The following is a 20,997-nucleotide window of genomic DNA, read 5'->3' on the forward strand; positions in this document are numbered from 1 at the left end:
GAATTCTTTCTTGGTCATCAGCTATGGACACCCACCACCACTCTAAAACCTTATCATATTCAGTAAAAGAATTATTACCTAATTACAGTACAGAGAGAGGTGATATGAAAACAGGTTCAACTTACTAGAACTTCAAAAGCAGAAGATAGTTCATACTGGTCTTAGGCACCCCATTCTCTTCCAACTTTGTCAGGTCAAATGTCACATAGATGGAGGTCCTCAGAACCTTTAAAACAATCTTGTTTTATTTTGTTCATTTGTCTAGACTGGGTTTCTGTGAGTTCAAAAACTTATTGTATTGCCAATGTAAATAAATGTTTTAAAGGTTTTTGATGCACACTACTTGCAATGCCTTTTATTGTGTCATCTTAGCTAAGCTGGAACTATATTTCCCATAATTTCATCCCTCGTATGGTGTGAGGGAACAAAATGTCACTTAAAAATGTCTCTTTTTGGGACTCTCTTTGGAGAACAAACTGAGGCTTGATGGAGGGAGGGAGGTGGTGGTTGGGCTAGATGGGTGATGGGTATTAAGAAGGGCACTTGTGATGAACACTGGGTATTGTATGTAAGTGATGAGTCACTGAATTCTACTACTGAAACTAATATTGTACTGTATGTTAACTAACTAGAATTTAAATAAAATTTGAAAAAAAATCTCTCTGTAGTATGTAGATTATTTTAGGCTGATTATTATTACATACTAACCTGTGCTATATTGGAATTCTTGCCTTCTAAAACATGGATGTTTAGGAGCACACTGTCAATTTAATAGCAGCTTTTCAAGTGCAGAAAAGAAACACTCCAAATTAAAATACACCTATCAATTATATGATGTGCCCTGTTTTTAAAATGATTTAATGTGAAAAAAAATGATGTTGGAATCAAGGAAATGTGTTACTTTCTGTTTATGTCTCATTGCTGTTACTGTGTGATTAACTACTCAGAAACTATATAATTCTTTGTATCCTTCCCTTTGCTTAACTCATTACTTTTCACATTAAAAGAATTCAATAAATATTTTTTAGATGATTGAATGGATGACTGAATATTCCCTGCGCAAAATAACTGGTTGAAGTTCACACATGTCAAACAAAAATGGATCATGATTTTTCAAGTAGAGGGCGTTTCTTAATTCAAAACTGCATGAAGATAGTAAGGATATAGCAAGGTGATTTTTTAAAAACAATATGCATAAAGGACATTTGAAATGTTTACTTCTGTTGATTTTATGATTGGTTAGGACTCTTTTTGACTGTAAGTTAGAGAAACTCAATTTGGACTAACATTAGGAATGAGGGGGAGTGGTGTCTATAAACATACAGGATTCTAGAAGAAGAGTGTAGAGCTCAAGAGCAGGAATGCAGTGCAACTCTGATTCTTCCACATCTAGCACCGGATTATTTGTGAATCATCTCTTCCTGCTAACAAACCACTTCTGGCTGAGTAGCATAAAACAGCCTGTGGATCAGGAATACAGACAAAGCACAGAGGGGACAGTCTGCCTCTGCTTGGCAGGATCAGGGTTCTCAGCGGGGAGACTTCAACAGCTGAGGATGATTCAAATGGTTAGGGACTGGCCTCTTCTTTAAATCCTCACTGACAGCCTCCTTCATACCGGCAAGGCTGCTGCTAATAGTCTTAAGGCCCTTCAAGCTTCTTTCACTGCTGGGCCCAAAACCAATGCCACATGGTCTAGGGTTTTGTTGTAATAGCACTTATTTACTTCATATACTAATGTATGTGTCATGTCAGTGTCTGGTCAGAGAAGCAGAATCATGATGATATGGAATAAGGGATCTACTATTACACAGATTGTATGGAATCACGGGAGCTGATGGGAACACTTCCACCAGGCTGTTGCCTCTGCATCTGATGTTGAGTCTGAATTTGCTATGATTTGGTTGGGTTATTAGTTAGGTGACTGTGAAGTGGAAGAGAGCAAGGACAAACTGAGTGATATCAGGAGACTTAAGATTGTCACTAGCTGAGATAATATGAGAAGGTGTCAAAGCATTTCAACTGAGTCTAGTTGAGGAGACAGCATGATATTTAATAAGGATCTTCTATGATTATTTAATGTGAACTTTCTTATAATCCTGATAATGGCTCTAAATGATAGGAAATATGTTAGTTTTCCTGTTCATACAACTGAGGGTCAGTTTAGCAAGAAGAAAAGAAACATCTTTGAGTTTTCACCCTCAGATGCCTCTAACTTGAGGTGTAAGCTCTTTTCAGACTTACTAGGTACTTGGTATGTGCCCTATATAACATGCACTACATACTATGTTATAAATCTTTTACATACAATATGACTCAGTATTAGCATGGTCCTTACTTTAGAGATGGAGAAACTGATACCTAGAGAAATAAAATTTCTCAAGGTTATACAGCTACAAGTCATATAAATGACAGAGCTGGGTGAATTAAGAACCCTCACAGCCTGGTAAGAGTTTGTTTATTAACCACTATGCCACAAGCCTCTGAGGAGAGGATGAAACACTTCTCCCAACCTTCTGACTATCTGATTAAAAACTGCAATCCACTGACTCTTGATTTCTCTTACCCAGCTGTGTAATTGACAGACTTATGATGTATATAACTTATTGTCTGTTTTTACTACCTCCAAGCAATCTCATTAATGGCAGGGATTTTGCCTGTTTTGTTCACAGATACATCTTGACCTGGGATTGTACCTAGCACAAGGTGGGAGCTCCATAGGAATGTGTTCAATGAATAAAAGAATGATTTTTTTAAGACGATGACAGAGTAAATTCCGTGAGTGAACAGTAATTGGAGAGGAAGAGAGGCAGGGCAGTGGGAGTTGTATTCTGAAACATTGATTAGTTAGTGCGGCATGCCTAAGGTGTCAGGTGGGAGCAGAAGAAATCAGTGAGCAAGCCTCCCAACAAGGGAGGCTGAAGCCACCCAGGCTCATAGGCATTAAGCCTTTGCTCTCTCACATTTTGTTTGTAGCTTGTTCAGCAATAGACACTGGAAAGGAGGGCAGGAAGACATCAAAGTAGCTGTATTGTTCATATTTTTTCCCCCTTTGGCAGCTATTTGCTCTATTTCCTGCTGACACTACAACTTCAGCGATTTAATGATACAATTGTTTCTCAAAACGACACAGAAACAGACACCCTCAGCCATTTAATTGGCTGCACTGACAAAGGGGAATCTACTGTTTTCTAATTTCATTTTTGAGAGGTGTGGGAATTTGGAGAGGCTGGGAGAGACAGAATGTTTACTTCTATGGAAAAGATACAGTTTTAGGAAGGGATATTAGTCTACCTAATTAAGGTCTGCCATTTCTATGACATGCACTAGGATATCTATGAAAATGATTCAATCCCAGCAAAGAATTTGCTCAAATTGTTTATCTTCCAATTCTGTCTGCCCTTAGGTCAATGGAATTTCACTTGCCATAGGAATTCTACATTCTCTATGTCAAGTTTACTGTGAAATAGTTTGCTAATAAATCAGAGCAGGAAACATAACTCTGTTACAAATGTCTGATCCTTTCCTTTGCATAATTTAGGTTTGCATTCTCCACGTCTCCAGGATTGCTGTGTGTTATGTATTGGTTTGATGTGATTTCAATTCCACTTATTTATGACAAAGACCAAGAAAACTTTTTAGAAGTTAAGCTGTTTTGATATAAGAATGAAGTAAATTGGGTCAGGATGTCATCATCTTATCTGTTGTCACCAATGAGAACTCAGTAGCTCAGCTATGGAGGGGCTCCTATTGGGGGCTTAACAATAAAAAGAGGAAGAAGTAACTGTAGCAAGGAGACATTTTGACTATAAACATGGAGATTTTGTGGGACTACCCAAGAATGTACAGTGTGGGCAAAGCTATACTTTGCTGACTGAAAATAGTTCTTTGAAGACCTTAGTGAAATTAGTTCCATAGTGAAGGTGACCCTTTTATTCAAGCAGTGGTGAAAGCCAAGCAGTAGCCACATGAACATCCTCTTGTCCATCAATACCCTTGCCCTGTCATTGTTCCCTAGCAACATCCTCTAGCAACAGGGTACTTTTACTTTTGCATTGGCAGCTGGATATCAACTATCAGCTGTTTTTAGCTACCTCTCCTGAGTATCACCAACTCATGTAAAGGTATATATACCTCAACTAAATTTGGACTTTATTCCTTTCATCTCTCCTTGCCTTGAACAATAGTGTGATTAATCTATCACTGGTGTGGAGTATGTTATTTCCTTATTTGCTTATTAAGAGACCTTATCCTGTACGTTACTGGTTTGTGAAATTCCCACGGTGAACCTGTGTTAAATAAACTATTGTCAAAGACAATTGCAGTCTCTGAGCATTAATTTGTACCAAAACAAAAGACTGTGTAATCAGCTCCTGCATCTGGAAACTTGAATGAGCCTTGCTACCTTCTCATCATTTGAACTAATGCATTAAATATAGGAAATTTATATTTTCTATTATTACAAAAAATTTCCCTCCTTTTACCATATGATACAGAATCAATTAAAATTGACCCAAGTCTTCCTCATTTTTTCATCTTTAACATACAAAATTAAATACTGGATTTCTAAATAGGCTAGTTTACATGGTGAGTAAATATGGTTAATTCACACACACAAAATAGTGTGTTCTGGAAGCCAAGGTGCTAAAGCTAACTATTATACATAAAAGTAGGTGCAAACTAAATATTGGAGAAGGTATGAAAGTGGTTCATCAATTCAATTAATAAAGACTATTAAAGAGGTTTATAAAAGGCCTATAATACATATTAAATCAATGTTTAAAAGGTAACCCTCCTTCATTCTGGGAAGAAAATGCTTTTAAGCTACTTTTTTTACAGGACTTATCTAGTATTACTTCTCTTTCTTCCAGGAACCTGGAACTTCTTTAAGCTACTAACACACAAATGTTTTTGTTTCAATGTCCCTTGTCTTTCCAATAGCCTCACTTCATGGGCCTCAGTTTCACCCAAAGTGTCACTTAAAATTATTTAGCTTATTATTTTGTGGATCCCCTTTCCTAGCAAACTAACGGTCTCAAAAGTATACATAAAAATTCCAGGGGCGCCTGGGTGGCTCAGTCAGTTGAGCGTCCGACTTCAGCTCAGGTCACGATCTCATGGTTCATGAGTTCGAGCCCCGCGTCAGGCTCTGGGCTGATGGCTCAGAGCCTGGAGCCTGCTTCCGATTCTGTGTCTCCCTCTCTCTCTGCCCCTCCCCCATTCATGCTCTGTCTCTCTCTGTCTCAAAAATAAATAAACATTAAAAAAAAAAATTAAAAAAAAAAATTCCATGTAAATATAAACAAGTAAGCACAAATAAACAAATACAACCCTCCATACAAGGCTAGCGGGGCATCATTCACTTTTTGTCTATGTCTGTAACCAAAATGAGTGACGGTGATGTTCACTAGATACAGTAGAATTCTAGCCAACACTAAGCCAAAAATAAGTGAAAGCCAAAACTGAATCCCAGAGTGTGGATAGAAGGAGACAAGTAAGTGGTCAGAAAAAGGAGACAAAAAGCAAAAGTGTTTTGGGAGAGCACTGATTTTATCTGACTCCCAAAGACATCATAGGAGGGGGAAAAAGGAAGGAGAATCAAACACTGGAAGTTTGTATGGGCCAGGAAGTGGAACACATAGCTTAGCCTATGTTCTCCTGGCCAGAATTCAGTCATAAGTAAGAATTTAACAAGAAGAACTGGGGTCAGTGGGTATGAATGCACCAACAGTTAAGAAAATTAGATCCAGACGATCTTTATATGTGTCCCAGATGATGGAAGGTTAAACAAAATCACAATCAAGAAATCAATAAAAGAAACAATAGAACAAAGTTTTTAACAACAATAAAAGAAAGTTTTATTTTCATCAGTGGCAAAAACAGAATTGGCAAATAACTACAGGACAGTTGTTGATAAGAGCATCAGAAACAAGACACTATGGCATCATGGGGGAGGGGAGATGAGTCCCGGTGATGAAATCAAAGAAGTAATATTAGAAACCAGACTGAAAACGACAACTGGTTGTGGAATTTGGAGACAGAGATGAAGGCTATCCTCTATAGACACAGAGATGAGATGTTTCCAGATATGCCATGAAGAAATAACAAACTGCCTGGGAGGTTTTGAATGGGGAGCATCCATATTGAAGAACAGCCATTTGATAAAGCAGACCAGGTGAATTGCTTTCCAAGTGCAACACTGGCAAAAACGGCATATGGTGAAATTTGCTAGAATATATAACTCCCTTTGACAAAATATCTTTTCTTTTCAATTTTATAGTTTCAAAACTTAATGGCCCATATTTGGTTTATTAAATGTGGGAGGGAAGTATTACACTAAAATTATTTTAAGTAAATTTAATAAATGTAAATTTGTAAAACAGAATTTCCCCGCTCAAGATCCCATTATATGTGTATGCATTTCATTACAAATTCCAAGTAAAAATTAATGCAAAGATCTTGAAAAAGTTAGGGTTGGAAAAAGAAATATAGAATTACTTACACATGTAGGAAAATAGATATACTACCAAGACAGCATGCTTACTTTTTTTATTGTCACATTCTAAGGGATTTAGACTTGGTGCCAAAGAATCATATCTATCAACTTGCTGAAATTGATGTGGAAAATATCAGGCAGAGTGTAATCGAATATGTACTAAGTTAATTAATAACATTTTAACATACAGAATTTGTGCTCTTTGAAAATTTAAATACAAAACAAGAGTTCATAATGGACTCATGATTTTCTATTATAATTTGGGAAGTTCAAGAAATCAAAAATTTCAGATGTAATTAATATAGTACTAAGTCAGCAAACATTAACAATAATTAAAAGCTTATTATGCTTACATATCAGAAACTTTGCATGCATTAACTTATTCAATACTTAGAATAACTCTATGAACTAGATGTTTTTTCAGTGGAGGAAAATGAAGCACAGAAACATTTGAAAACTCCAAAATTATACAAACAACAAATGGCAGAATCCATTATTTTACATATATTAAGTTTCCCCAAAATCTTCACTCTTAATCTCTATACCAAACAACCTTCCATAATATGATAATATATTTTATGTAAAAACATATTTTCAACAATCCTTTTTTCTTTTTTTTTTTTTTTGACTAATTAATGACATTATAGCAGGGAGAGGACTAAGACCTGAGACCGTTGCCTGAAATCTAATGCTAGATTTCTATCCATACCAATGTAATCTTTGACTGATCTGCTAGACTACTTTCACAAATAGACAATGAAACAGACAAAAGGGTTGCCAGTTACAAGCCAATAATGCACGTATTCACTCAACAAATAATTTTTCTGTGTGTCAAACACTGTAATGGATATTCAGTGCTCTTACCAAACCCCATAAGGCTGGCCTATTTTGACTTTATTACATCTATAGATAAAGGTAGAGTGCTCCTTTCCTTTATCACTCAAAACTCCAACTCACCTTTTCATTACAAACATCTGGACAAAATGTCAAACTTACATTTGAGTGCGTGTGTGTTTGTGTGTGTGTGTGTGTGTGTGTGTGTGTGTGTGTGCGCGCGCGCGCGCGCGCGCGCGCACGCACACATAGCCTTGAATAGCCCCTACATCAAAGTACGGTTTTCTTAAAAGTTCAGAAATAGTAATATGTATCAGTTTGGCAAAATCATCTCTAATGACAAAGGTATTGCTTTTGAGACTTTGGGAGAGATAGCCCATCTTTAAAAAGGATAAAGAAATATTTTTTTCTCTCTAAGAAAACAGAACAAAGATACAATATAAAGGGGATGCATTAGCAGATATATTGCTTGTATGGCAAATTAATATAAATACAAAGAAATACACTCTTATAGGGGCTCAGGGTCAAAAATGTAATACAAGAGAGGAAAAAGAAATCTGAAAAAAGTTTCATGCGTGTGAAATCAGCTGAGCAAAAAGAAAGCAAATTGTTCGGAGTGCAATTGCAATTACTTGAAAGATCATAGTTAGGTAACAGCAGGGTATTGGGATGATATTGTTTAGCTTCATTAATGGATGCATATGATTCCTGGAAGAAGGAGGGTTCTAAAATGAGGAGAGTGCTGTGGGTTTAAAATGGAATCCTCATTAAGAGCAGAGGTTGCCCTGTATTGTTTATCTAACACAGGGGCAGGCAACTTTCAGGGCTCTTTCCTGCCAGTTTGGGTGTTAAAACCAAACAGCTGACCTTTAAGAAGCTAAAGGATCCAAAATTTGCATAAAGGCTCTTTCATTGTTGTTGCTCCTTAGTTATCCCAGCAAAATGCTTTAGGATAACACAGCTACTTCCTATTTGTTTATGTCACTCATGAGATGAACAAGTATCCCTTATTTTTTTCCCTTCCTCTATCTGATGTGCAAATTTTAGATAAACAGGGATCCTCAAACCACCTTCAAAGTTTTCACTGAGAAAGACTTCTTTAGGATGTAATAGGGTTCCAGGATAACAACAACAACAAAAGCAACAACAACAACAACAACAAATAATTTTTAAAAAATTATCATGACATTTATCTTCTCCCTTACATGACAGGAATTTTTAAGGTAGATATGTAGATTGAAAAGGGATCTATTATTCACTTAACGAATATCAAGAAACAGGAAACTGAGGAAAAAATGGATATTGGATCAATGGAATTTTCTTGGTTTCTCTGAGTGAAAAATGACTTAACGAATGGTACATAAGATCAGTAATATTTGTTTCTCAAAGTTACTATAGAAATCTGAGTGATTACAGCTACTATGGAGGGGAGATATCTTAATATCTTGAACAGATAAAAATTAAGTAGGGATGCTTGCCCTCATATTTTCACACCTGCTCTTTGGTCTCTCACTTCTGATTTTTCACCCATGTAGGCCATCATAAAGCTACCACATTTTTTCCAAGGTACAGCTCTGACTATACAAACACAAATTATAACAAAAGCCCAACATCTTCAATGACTACTTAATGCTTAAATAGTAAAATACAATTTTTTAAATCAGGTTTCAAAAAATTCTGCCAATGAATTTTAGTCCAACATTTTGAAATGTCTCACTCTTCCATATAATTTTCTATCACTTAGCCTATACCCTATTGCCAAATGTCTCCACTTATTTCAACCTCCATGTTTCTCCTATTCTCCTCTTGAAAGAAAATGAGTTTATCCAACCCCACATGTCTACATCCTATACAACTGAAAATGTCATGTACTTTGGTCAGCGTTTTCACATCCCAAGAGCTAAAAAAGCTTCCCTCTTTGAAAGGCTCGTTTCACCATATCTTGACAAGTTATCAATCTCTACCTGTAGTGTCATTATATATGTGTTGCCAATATTTTCCCACTCATTTACAGATATCATGATATCTAATGTCTTTATTGCAACAAGCTGAGAGCTGCTAGTTGGGAGTTAGTAGTAAGAGCATATCAGTCTTTTTACAGTGTCAATCCAAGCTGATCTTTCACTATTTAATTTTCTCTTAGCACCTTGAACTGTGCACTATATTATACAACTGGTTATGTCACACCAGTTGGAATTATGCACTGTTTGTGTTGATCAGTGGCTTTGTTTTCTGTGTAAATACAGAATTGTGTACTACACAAGTGGACATCTTTAAAGTCAGAGAGATTTAGATTTGCAATTAGCTCTGACATTAAATAGCTCTATGTACTTGAGCAAACTATCAACAACTTTAGAGCATTAGTTTATTACTACTGTAGGGATAAAATCGTATCTATTACAATATATTTGTGAAGGTCAAATGGAATGATTCATATTAAGCACCTTGAACATGGAAACCCTTCATATGAATGCCAGCTTTTTTTTCTTTTGCTATACCATCTCATGATCTACATTGCTTCTTCTTAAAAAGAACTCCTGTACCACACTTTCTAAGTATCCTCTAAAGTGTATACAAAATTGAATACAGGTGGCATGCAACTAATGCTAGTGACCAAATGTGGTCTAAACAGGGATATAAACAGTTTTATACAGAGTTTTCAACATCATGTCTAAAATGAGAAATCTTTCTGCAAAGCTAGAACTCAGGTCAAATAGTCTGATACCTGATTCTAGATCTACAGATACTACTTACTAGTAGTGTGACTCTGAGGCAGGTCCTTTACTTCTTTGATTCTCCATTTCGTCACCTGCAAAAATGAGGACATTGGACTAGATCCATGATTTCTAATATAATTAACACTTGAAAATTTATTGGTTTGTTTATTCTGTAAATAAAGTTTCATGGAAGTGAAAAAACAGAAGTATTAAAAGCACAATACAAAGAGGATGATACAAGGAGAAAATTGAGGACTTCCACCTTTTGGTCTCTTCCTACAGGTCAGACTAATTCTGGCTTAAATCTAGTCAAGGATTTACAGAGTATGCATGAAGAATTGTGCGGGCATACTCAGAATGTATGTGTAAAAAAATATAAGTTTTATCCATCCATCCACTGATGAACGTTTAGGTTGCTTCCATATTTCCTTGTGAATAATGCAGATATATCTTCAAGATACTGATTTCAAATCCTTTGGGATATACATCCAAAAGTGGGATTGCTGGATCATAAGGCACTTATATTTTTTGAGGAACTTCCACACTCTTTTCTATAATGGCACATTTCTAAAATTTCCATCCCAAAATGTCTGTTTACAGATGAATGGATAAAGAAAATGTGATTATACACACATAAATGCACATGCACACGTACACAACACACACACACACATACACACACACAAACACACTGGAATATGATTCAGCCTTAAAAAAAAAAAAAGGTAATCCTGCCATTTGTGACAACATGGATGAACCCGATTACATTAGCTCAGTGAAATAAGCTAGATGCAGAAAGACAAATACTGCATGTTGGTCTCAATTGTATGTGGAATAAAAAATGTTAAATTCATTGAAACAGAGAATAGAATGGTGGTTATCAGGGAGTGGGATATGGGAGGTGCTGGTCCAGAAATACAGTTTCATTTATGCCATATAAATACATTTTGGAAATGTAACATACAATAATGTGACTGTAGTTAACAATACTGTGCTAAAGACTTGAAATCAGCTAAAAGCATAGGTCTTAAGTGTTTCAACCCGCGCGCGCACACACACACACACACACACACATGCTAACTATATGAGATGATGAATATGTTAACTAACTTGATTGTGGTGAATATTACACAGTGTACACGTACTTCATATAATCAAGTTGTATACCTTAAATATATATAATTTTTAATTGTCAAAAATTAAGTCAGGTGGCCTTTTTAATTTTGTTATCGAAGGGTGAGAAATTCCAAAGTTTAAACCACTCTATATCTACTGAATATTTTCTAAAGATTTTTTGAAGCTACAAAAGTTTTGTTTATTTGTTTTGTTTTTGTTTGTTTGTTTGTTTGTTTTACCAAGCATGCTCCAGAACATTATTTAATTAGCTAAAAATTCCAAAGTGAAATTTGGCACTAATGCTTAAATAAATAAATAGCATGTCTTAGCTTATAAAAGGTAATACAGCTAACAAATGAGTGATCAGAAACTGATGTTTTGTGTTTTAAAGATGATACTGGATACAAAATTCATGTGGATAAGCTGGTTTTGAGCTTCAATATCACTTAGACCACAACATCAGAATAGTCAATGTACAAAAAGTATGCAAGAAATCATGCAAGAAATTAAACATGTGCTTTGGAGTCAGATAGATGGTTTTAACATTTTAACATTATAGTTCTGAGAAATGTACTTAAAGTCTATAAGCTGTAGCTTGCCTGTAAAATGCAGAATACAATATTGATCCTCCTTGTTTTTCTATATGTTACTAAGTAATATTTGGTATAAGAAAGCACTAGCATATTAAGTGTCAATGAATATTAGTTCCTTTTATTTCTCCTTTTATATAGTTCCACAATATATAGGAAACATTGCCTGGCATAGAGTGTAAAGCAGTGTCAGCAACTCAACTTTTTAATGGTTTCTTTCACAGTGGTTTCTAACTCTCTAACCTTTTGAAGCTGTTAAAATAAAGTCAAATACTGATACTGCTGTGGCATAAGTGTATGCTAGGATCAATAAATTGTGGTTGTTGGAATAAATTGCAATTAAAGGGGTAGTACTTGATTGCTTGACAGTAGGTAGTCTTTCTGGCCCAAATAAACTCAAGTATTAGTCTGATTTACAAGCTAATTAGTATGGACTTCACAGGCATTTCATTGGGGGACCATGAGATCATATTGACTTTTGCTCACATCATGAGAGCATCCTTCAAGTTGTTCTGTGTCACTGATAGGTGACAACTTCGTGTTTACTTTGTTTATTCAAGAATACAGTTTTAATCATTTTTAATCAAGTAGAATATACAAGAAATTTACAATGTTTGCAAATAAGCACCCAAATGTCTAAACTATTTCACTATTGCCACTAGTCTCACCCTCCCATTTCTATACATTTAAGATAAAAATATACATGCATTCAAAAAATGACAAAGTCATCAATGTAGTACAAAGGATAATTATTACTGAATCTTTGAAGCAATAGAAAAATATATAGAAGCATTAATTTATAGGCTAGAAAGCCACAGGGTAGGTATTTCATAACAAATTTTTTTTTTTTTTTTTTTTTTTTTTTGCCAACAAACAAAGGAAAACTTTATTTTGTGGAAAGAAAAAACCGGGAGAGATTTTTTTGAACCAATGTCCACCGGACAAAAGCAAGAGTTCAGGGTGATGGTGGTTTCTCACTGTCTGAGTCGCAGGAGTGATCCACACAGCTTTCCCTGATAGGGTCTGTAATTGATATTGAGCGGTAGGGCTCCCCCTTCCTCACCCCCCCCCCACCGTATTTTAGCCTCATAACAAATTATTTGAAAAATCCATAAAAGAGAGACAATTTTTGTCTCCAAATAAAGAAGTATGCTTACCTAAAGTATAATTCTGTTTATTCTTAATTTTCCTATTCAATGCAGTATTTTATATGATAAATTCCAACATATGCCTTTATAATTATCTAGTGAATATGGGACATTCATAGACTAAAACAGGTAATTTAAGCAATCCTTTGAGTTGTAAATTACATTAAGATACATCATGTGCTTTCCTCTACTATGTATTTACTTACTAGTGCATTTCCTGCTAGGGATTAAATACATTTTTGTTGAATGAAAAAATGACAAAAGTGCAATTCCTCAAAAATACATAAATATATATATGGTATGACTGTTTTTAAAATTAACCATCCTTTCCATTTAAATAGCTCTACCCCATATTTCTTGTAAATAAAAAAAAGCAGCAAACAAAAGTTACAAATACTTGAAAAAAATCCCTGATGCTATGTTCTCTGTTGTCCATATTTATGTTAGATATATATTTTAGGTTGCTAGTATTATATCCAGTAAATCTCACATCATACTTATTATGTTTCTGTTATTTAGTTTTCAGGTTCTGAGCCTTATTTTCCTTTCCCTAGCTCTCTTTGAAAGGCATCTTTGTGAAGGCTGAAGAAAAAAGACTAATCTATTTGTATACTGGTGAATTCTAATCACCTACTAGAGTTTCTGACTCATAAATACCCAATCATTATTTTTTGCATAAGGAAACTGATCACAATTAGTATTATAAATTATAAATCCTCATATTTCTGACTTTAATAGACACGTAAACATATATTTTGCTAAATTTGAGTAATCTCTTAACCACTTTTATGTATGACAATGCAAAACTATATTAAATTTAAGGAATTATACAAAAACCAGAATATCAAACTTTAGAATCGATGGTAGCATTTTAAAGAACAAAATAGTATCCTAAGATAAAAATGCTGAAATAAATGTTTCAGTGTCAAAATTAGTAAAAGCCCATGAAAGAAATTATGAAAAGACAAATTAGAAACAAAATCCATTCCCTAGCTTAGTTAATGTCATCCAAAACAAGAACTTATTCTTCTTGAATGCAAAATGTCTATAGGCCTTGTTCTCCCCAGGATTTAACACAATACCTGGCTCATTGTGAGGACTAAATTTGTGTTTTAAATGCATTAATGAATCAATCAATCAATTCCTGATTCAGAATGTCTAATAGTAAAACAGTGTATAAAATACCTGGGAAAAAATAAAGATGAGAAAAATATTAAAATGTATAATAGAACAATTTAACTAATATGGCATAGACTACATATTCTGTGGTTTCACAAGATTTGGTATTATTCTAAGCTGCAAGTGATATTAAAATTCCAGAAAGATAAAATACATCTGAGTAGGTAGGTTTAAAACAAATTCCTTTTCCATTTTAAGTTCAGCGTCATAATATTAGAGATATTATTTGAGAGCATCTTTTCCCCCTGTCTGTAAACTGATTGGTGAGAAGGAGGACAGGAGAATCTTGCTTCCCTGTCCTTGGGTTACATTCTCTGAAGTCAACAGTAGAAAAGGATGCAAAGATGTGGATCTGAAAATGAGAGGTACTGTGATTCCACAGGATGTATGTTCCTGCATAGGCCTTAGAACATCTGCTCAGCTCTGACTGATCTTGAACCTGTCAATCTATCTGATCTGATTATTAATTTGCTTGAAATCTTGTCATGGTTATAATTTTATGTGCTGCACAATTGTAATGTCATTAAGATAAAGCAAATAATTGAAAACTTGTAATTGTGAGGTAGTCAAATCTTAGGCCATGAGGAAAAGAGAATTCTCTGTCTTCACTATAACACATGTCCACACTACCAGTCTCAATTTTTCTTCTCAAGAGCCACATACACATCACTACCACACAGTTGCTTTCTGCTTCTCTTCCTTTTTCCTATTTATCTTGACACTCCACTGCCTGTCACTGGGGCTAGTCTAGACCAGTGCTGCCTTTCATGAGTATCTTTTGTTTTTCCTCTAGGCGTGTTTTTTTTTTCTCTCTCAGATAACTTTTTATGAGGCAATATTAAGATCATTATGAGCTTTTAACTGTAAATTATCTAAAATCACAAATCACATAGGCCTATGATCCACTTTAACACGAATGCTGTTAACTACTTTTTAAAGAATACTGTTGAATTTTACATAAAAGGAGTGTCAGAAAATCATGTTTGGAGGTATAAAATACAATTCTAATGATTTAAAATAGGGATGAGGGGTGCCTGGGTGGCTCAGTCAGTTGAGCGTCCGACTTTGGCTCAGGTCATGATCTAGCAGTTCATGAGTTTAAGCCTAGGGCTCTGTGCTGACAGCTCAGAGCCTGGAGTCTGCTAAGGATTCTTCTCCCTCTCTCTCTCTGCTCCTTCCTCTGCTCATATTCTCTCTCTATTTCTCAAAAATAAATAAACGTTAAAAAATTAGAAAAACAAGCTTATTTCATTGAAAAAAAAAATAGGGATGAAGTGGAGACCCTGGGTGGCTTAGTCACTTGAGCAGCTGACATCGGCTTAGGTCATAATCTCACAGTTCATGACGTTGAGACCTGTGTTGGTCTCTGGCTGACAGTGAGGGAGCCTGCTTGGGATTCTCTCTCTCTGGCCCTTCCCCACTCATGCTTTCTCTCTCTCTCAAGATAAATAAACAACTTTAAAAAATAGCTTACCTCTTCCATTTGTTTTTTTTTTCTCTTTTATTTATTTATCTTTAGAGGGAGAGAGAGAGAAAGAGAGAGAGAGAGAGAAAGAGAGAGAGAGAGAGAGAGAGAGCAAGTGGGGGAGGGGCAGAGAGAGATGGAGGGAGAGAATCCCAAGCAGCCTCTGCACTGCCAGTGTGGACTCCAACGTGGGCCTTGAACTCACAAACTGTGAGATCATCTCCTGTGCCAAAATCAAGAGTCAGATGCTTAACCAACTGAGCCACCCAGGTATCCCTTACCTCTTCTGTTTGTATGTCACATATGGTCCAATTCATTTTCAAAATCTTATTTTTTTTAACAATAAGATTGAAATGCAATCACGGATGTGAAAAAGCATAAATATACACATGTATATATTCACACAAATGTGCACACACACATTCACACATCCACACATTCACACATATTCCAGAGAATACACATATTCTCCAGTGCTAATTCCAATCCCTGGGGATAAATCATTCCAGCAAACATCATGTGGTCCATGTTTCCATCAGTTATTTCTGAATAATTAAATTGCTAAATAGGAATGTGCAGAAACACAAATACACAAACGTGTGTGTGTGCCTCTCAGAAATACTGTAGATTTGTTTCCATGTCCCTAAATATTTTTAGAGTGTCATCAGAATGAGTCATTAATTTGAAGATTAATATATAATTGTTTGAATACATGAAAAGTGGAAATGTGTAGTGTAGGGGATATATGAAAAAACTGTGTACTCTGCACTCAATTTTGCTATGAACTTAAAACCATTCTAAAAGTAATGTCTATTAAAATAAACATTTTATTTAAATAAGATGTTTTCATTTAGCAATATCCATTGAATTTATGCTTAAGTTTAAAATAATCGTTTATAAGTGATTAAAAAAATGAAAAAAAAGTCACATATGGTAGGCAGAAAAACTTCTCCCAAAGATGTCTATGTTCTGATTCCCAGAACCTGTGAATATGTTATGTTACATGGCAAAGGGGATTATAATTAAGGTTGTAGATGGAATTACATGCTAACCTCTGCTGACCTTGAGATGGTAGAGACTATCCTGGATCATTGAGGTGGTCCCTGTGTAACATAAGGATTCTTTTAAGTGAAAAAGAGTAAGAATCTGAATGGTATGATCTGACAAAGACTCTATTAGCCATTGTCATTGCTGGCTTTGGAGATGGAAGTGAACATCTGGAATGTGGGAAGCCTCCAGAAACTGGAAAAGACAAGGGAACATATGTTCCCCCCAGAGCTCCCAAAAAGAAATGCAGTCACACTATGAACATTTACGTATGAGGTTTTATGGACATATGTTTTCATTTCTCATGAGTATATACCTGGGAGTAAAACTGCTAGGTCATAAGGCAGGTCTACAGTTATCATTCAGAGAAACTGTCAAACTGTCTTCCAAAATGGATGCCCCATTTATATTCCTGTCAGCAATGTATGAGGATTCCAAGTTTTCCACATCCTCAAGAATACTCGTTATTTTCTTTTTATGATAGCCATATTTTCGTGGGTCAGTGGTGATATCCCACTGTGGTTTTGATTTGCATTTCTCTAATGGCTAATGATGTGAGAAACTTCTTATGTTCTTATTGTCCATTTGTATATATTCTTTGTAACAATGTCTATTCAGGGGCGCCTGGGTGGCTCAGTCGGTTAAGCGTCCGACTTCAGCTCAGGTCATGATCTCGCAGTCCGTGAGTTCAAGCCCCGTGTCGGGCTCTGTGCTGACCGCTCAGAGCCTGGAGCCTGTTTCGGATTCTCTGTCTCCCTCTCTCTCTGACCCTCCCCCACTCATGCTCTGTCTCTCTCTGTCTCAAAAATAAATAAATGTTAAAAATTTTTTTTAAAAAAATGTCTATTCAAATCATTCATTTTAGTATCTTTTTAATGTAGTTAATAAAAACAACTATTTGCTTTTTGAGGGGATTTCTTAAAAAATATTTTAAATAGACATTAATTGTAGAGCAGTTTTATGTTCACAGCAAAATTGAGTGGAAGGTATCCAGACTTCCTATATGCCCCTTACCGCAACACATGCATAGCCTCCCCCATTATCAACATCCTTGACCAGAGACCATCAGAGTGGTACATTCATTGCAACTTATGAAACTACATTGATGCATCATTATCATTCAAAATCTATGGTTTACATTAGGACTCACTCTTGGTTGTATATTCATTGAGTTTGAATAAATGCATATTAATATATATCCATCATTAAAATATCATACAGAGTAGTATGATGTTAGTATGATATCCTTTGGTGCCTAGTGTATCCGTCTTTTCCTCCCTGCAGACCCTGGAAACCAATGAATTTTTTATTATCTACACAGTTTTGTCTTTTCAAAAATGTCATATAGTTGTAATCATAGAGTAGGTAGTCTTTTCAGATTGGTTTCTTTCACTTAGGAATATGTGTTTAAGTTGCTTCATGTTTTTTCATGGCCCATTTATTTTAGCACTATGGTCGTCCATTGGGTGTACCACTGTTCATTTATCCATTCCCCTACTGAAGGGCATCTCAGGTACTTCCAAGTTTGGCAACTATGAAAAAAGCTGCTATCCATATCAATGTATGGATTTTATGTGAGCATAAGTTTTCAACTCATTTGTGTAGATAGCAAGGAACATAAGTGCTGGGTGATATTATGGTAAGAGCATGTTTAGTTTTGTAAGAAACTGCCAAACTGCCTTCTGAAATAGATGTACCATTTTGCATTTCCACCAGCAGTGAATGAGAATTCCTGTTGCTCTATATCCTCTCTAGCATTTGGTATTATCAGTATTCTGGATTTTAGCCAATCTAGTAAGTGTGTAGTGGTAACTCACTGTTTGAATTTGCATTTCCCTAGTGACATATTATGTACAACATCTTTTTATATGCTTATTTGCCATCTGTATATCTTCTTTGGTGAAGTATCTGTTAAGAATCTTGTCCACTTTTTAGTAGGGCTATTTGTTTCCTTACTATTGAGTTTTAAGAGTTCTTTGTATGTTTTGAATAAGTCTCTCTAATGGGCTGTAACTTTGGAGCTCCTCCAAATTCATATGTTGAAATCCTAACCCCCAATGTGATGGTATTGGGAGGAAGGGTTTTTGGAAGGTGATTAGGTCCTGAGAATGAAGCTCTTATGAATGCTATACTTGTCCATAGTTCTCTTGCTCTCTTTCTGCCATTTGAAGATACAACCAGAAGATGGCAGTCTAGAAGAGGATCCTCACCACACACTGAATCTGTCCATATCTTGATCTTAGACTTCCTAGCCTCAGAACTCTGAGAAATAAATGTTTGTTGTTTAAGCCACCTAGTTTGCATTATTATTTTATAGTAACCTGAACTAAGACACATTCCTTTATCAGATATGTCTTTTGCAAATATCCCCATCCAGTTTGTGGCTTTTTATTCATTTTATAGTGTTTTTTGCAGAACAGGTATTTTCAGTTTTAATCAAGTCCAGCTTATCATTTGTTTTTCTATCAAGAAGGGATACTATTAGCATGGTTGTTTCACTTGTAGAGAATAAACCTGCATATCTTTAATACGATAAAGCCTTGGGGAAGAAAGAAAATACATAGTATGGGATTTGTAGATCACCAGAAGTTTACCCTGATAAAACTGGGAAATTTTTAGGATCATGTTGCTGCAATGCAATTTGGCATTCAGATGCTTTATTTTTCAAAAAATGAAAAAAAAACAATATTAATGATGCTTTTTAAGGCAGATGGATAGGTGTACCTAGCTTGTGGTGTGGTGTAAGTTCACAAGCTATGGGATACTATGGATTAAACAATATTTTATGAGTTAATAAATAGATCTACTAAATTAGGTGGTCAGAATAGAGTCCTCCCAACTCTGCATTTTATCATAGGGAAGATGCATGTTGAAAGCCTTATAAATTCATAAATGTTTCAGCAATTAATCAACAAGGAATTTCCTTTTATAGTCAAACACAGTCAAAGGAACTAAAAAATAACATTTAGTATCAAGTCAATTTATCTTGGAAGTAGAAATTCTAAACAATTTTGTTATCTAAAATACTGCCTTTATTTTACATTATATTTATTTTGCATGATATTCCCTGGGATGGCTCATTTGAATATGATTAAAATCAATGAATCATGTCTTATCCTGGCTCTCTGCAGTCGGCAATAATCAATCTGTTTCTCTCGGTGCCCAATTATACTTTGATAGAGATTAAGAGTCAGACACAAAACCTCTCTAAAGAAGAGAGAATAGATTTGATGAAGGAGAACTTCTTATTCATCCCTAAGAAAAGATATTGTATTGAAGCAATGAAATAATTACAGGGTGCTAAATATCTATGTTGAATTCAATCATGGCTGGGACCCTTAACTTTCAAATATGCAGTGGTATTATGGGTTAAAAGTCATCATTCATCCAAGAAATGATACTGGGAAATCAGGGGTTAACATCTTCTAGATGTTTGAATTCAAACTTCCTTGTCAAGTAGAGGATCCTTAAAATTTTATTTCACATTTGCACACAAAAAAAGTGTCTTATATTTTCCCCTTTGTTCATTAATTTATTAAGATTTTTCAGGAATGAAAATTTGAGGACCTAGGAAAATACAAAGGGACACCAAATAATTGATATGTTCACTTCCCAGATGGTAGTAGAGGTAGGTGGGCTGAAAATCCAGACCTGCATAGGTGGGTCAACAACTCTCTTTAATCCATCCTGGGGCACCTGGGTAGATCAGCCAGTTAAGTGTCTGACTTCAGGTCAGGTCATGATCTCATGGTTCATGGGTTTGAGCCCCACATCAGGCTTTGTACTGACAGTTCAGAGCCTGGACCCTGCTTTGGATTCTGTGTCTCACTCTCTGTCTCTGTCTCTGTCTCTCTCTCTCTCTCTCTGCCCCTTCCCCACTTGTGCTCTGTTTCTCTCTGTCTCTCAAAAATAAATAAATGTTAAAACTTCTTTTTAAAAAATGCATCTTACTAGAAAGATTGAGTTTTGAGTCAATATTAGGTACCTGTGTTAATTTTGGAGGCATTGATAGGTAAACCCAATTTCATTAAGCCTCACTTTGAGAAGAGAATGTAGTGGAAAGAGGACATAAGGTGGGTTATTTCATCAGTCTGAGAGCTCTGCTTGAGTTCCAGTGCAACCCAGTTTTATCTCATTAACCTTGGCAGGCAGTCCTTTTTCACCTCCTTTTTGAAACTACTTAAATTGTGTTCACTAAATTTGTAAGCAAACACTGCACTAAAATCAAAACATACAAAATTACTTTATCCTATTTTACTATCAGTAGATTAGTATGATTATACAAACACTCCTGCTGATCTGAGTTCTTATTTCATAGCTGGAGGTACTTAACCCAATATTACTTTTTCATTACTTCAATTGGGCAGATTCTTATACTCAAGTTTGTTTCTGCCATTCTCATTCC

The 20,997-nt window shown here is 35.4% G+C and overlaps 1 long non-coding RNA gene across 1 annotated transcript in view; it reads right to left on the bottom strand.

Moving 5' to 3' along the window:
• The window catches only part of LOC132663485 (uncharacterized), a 670,744-nt gene that overhangs the window by 400,084 nt on the left and 249,663 nt on the right, over window positions 1-20,997 (bottom strand). The window contains exon 2 of the long non-coding RNA XR_009603071.3: window positions 10,085-10,139. This is a non-coding gene — a long non-coding RNA (uncharacterized LOC132663485). The remainder of the gene's footprint in view (window positions 1-10,084; window positions 10,140-20,997) is intronic.

Source organism: Panthera onca, chromosome D4 (assembly GCF_046562875.1).
Source record: "Panthera onca isolate mPanOnc1 chromosome D4, mPanOnc1 haplotype 2, whole genome shotgun sequence".
Classification (NCBI taxonomy): Eukaryota; Metazoa; Chordata; class Mammalia; order Carnivora; family Felidae; genus Panthera; species Panthera onca.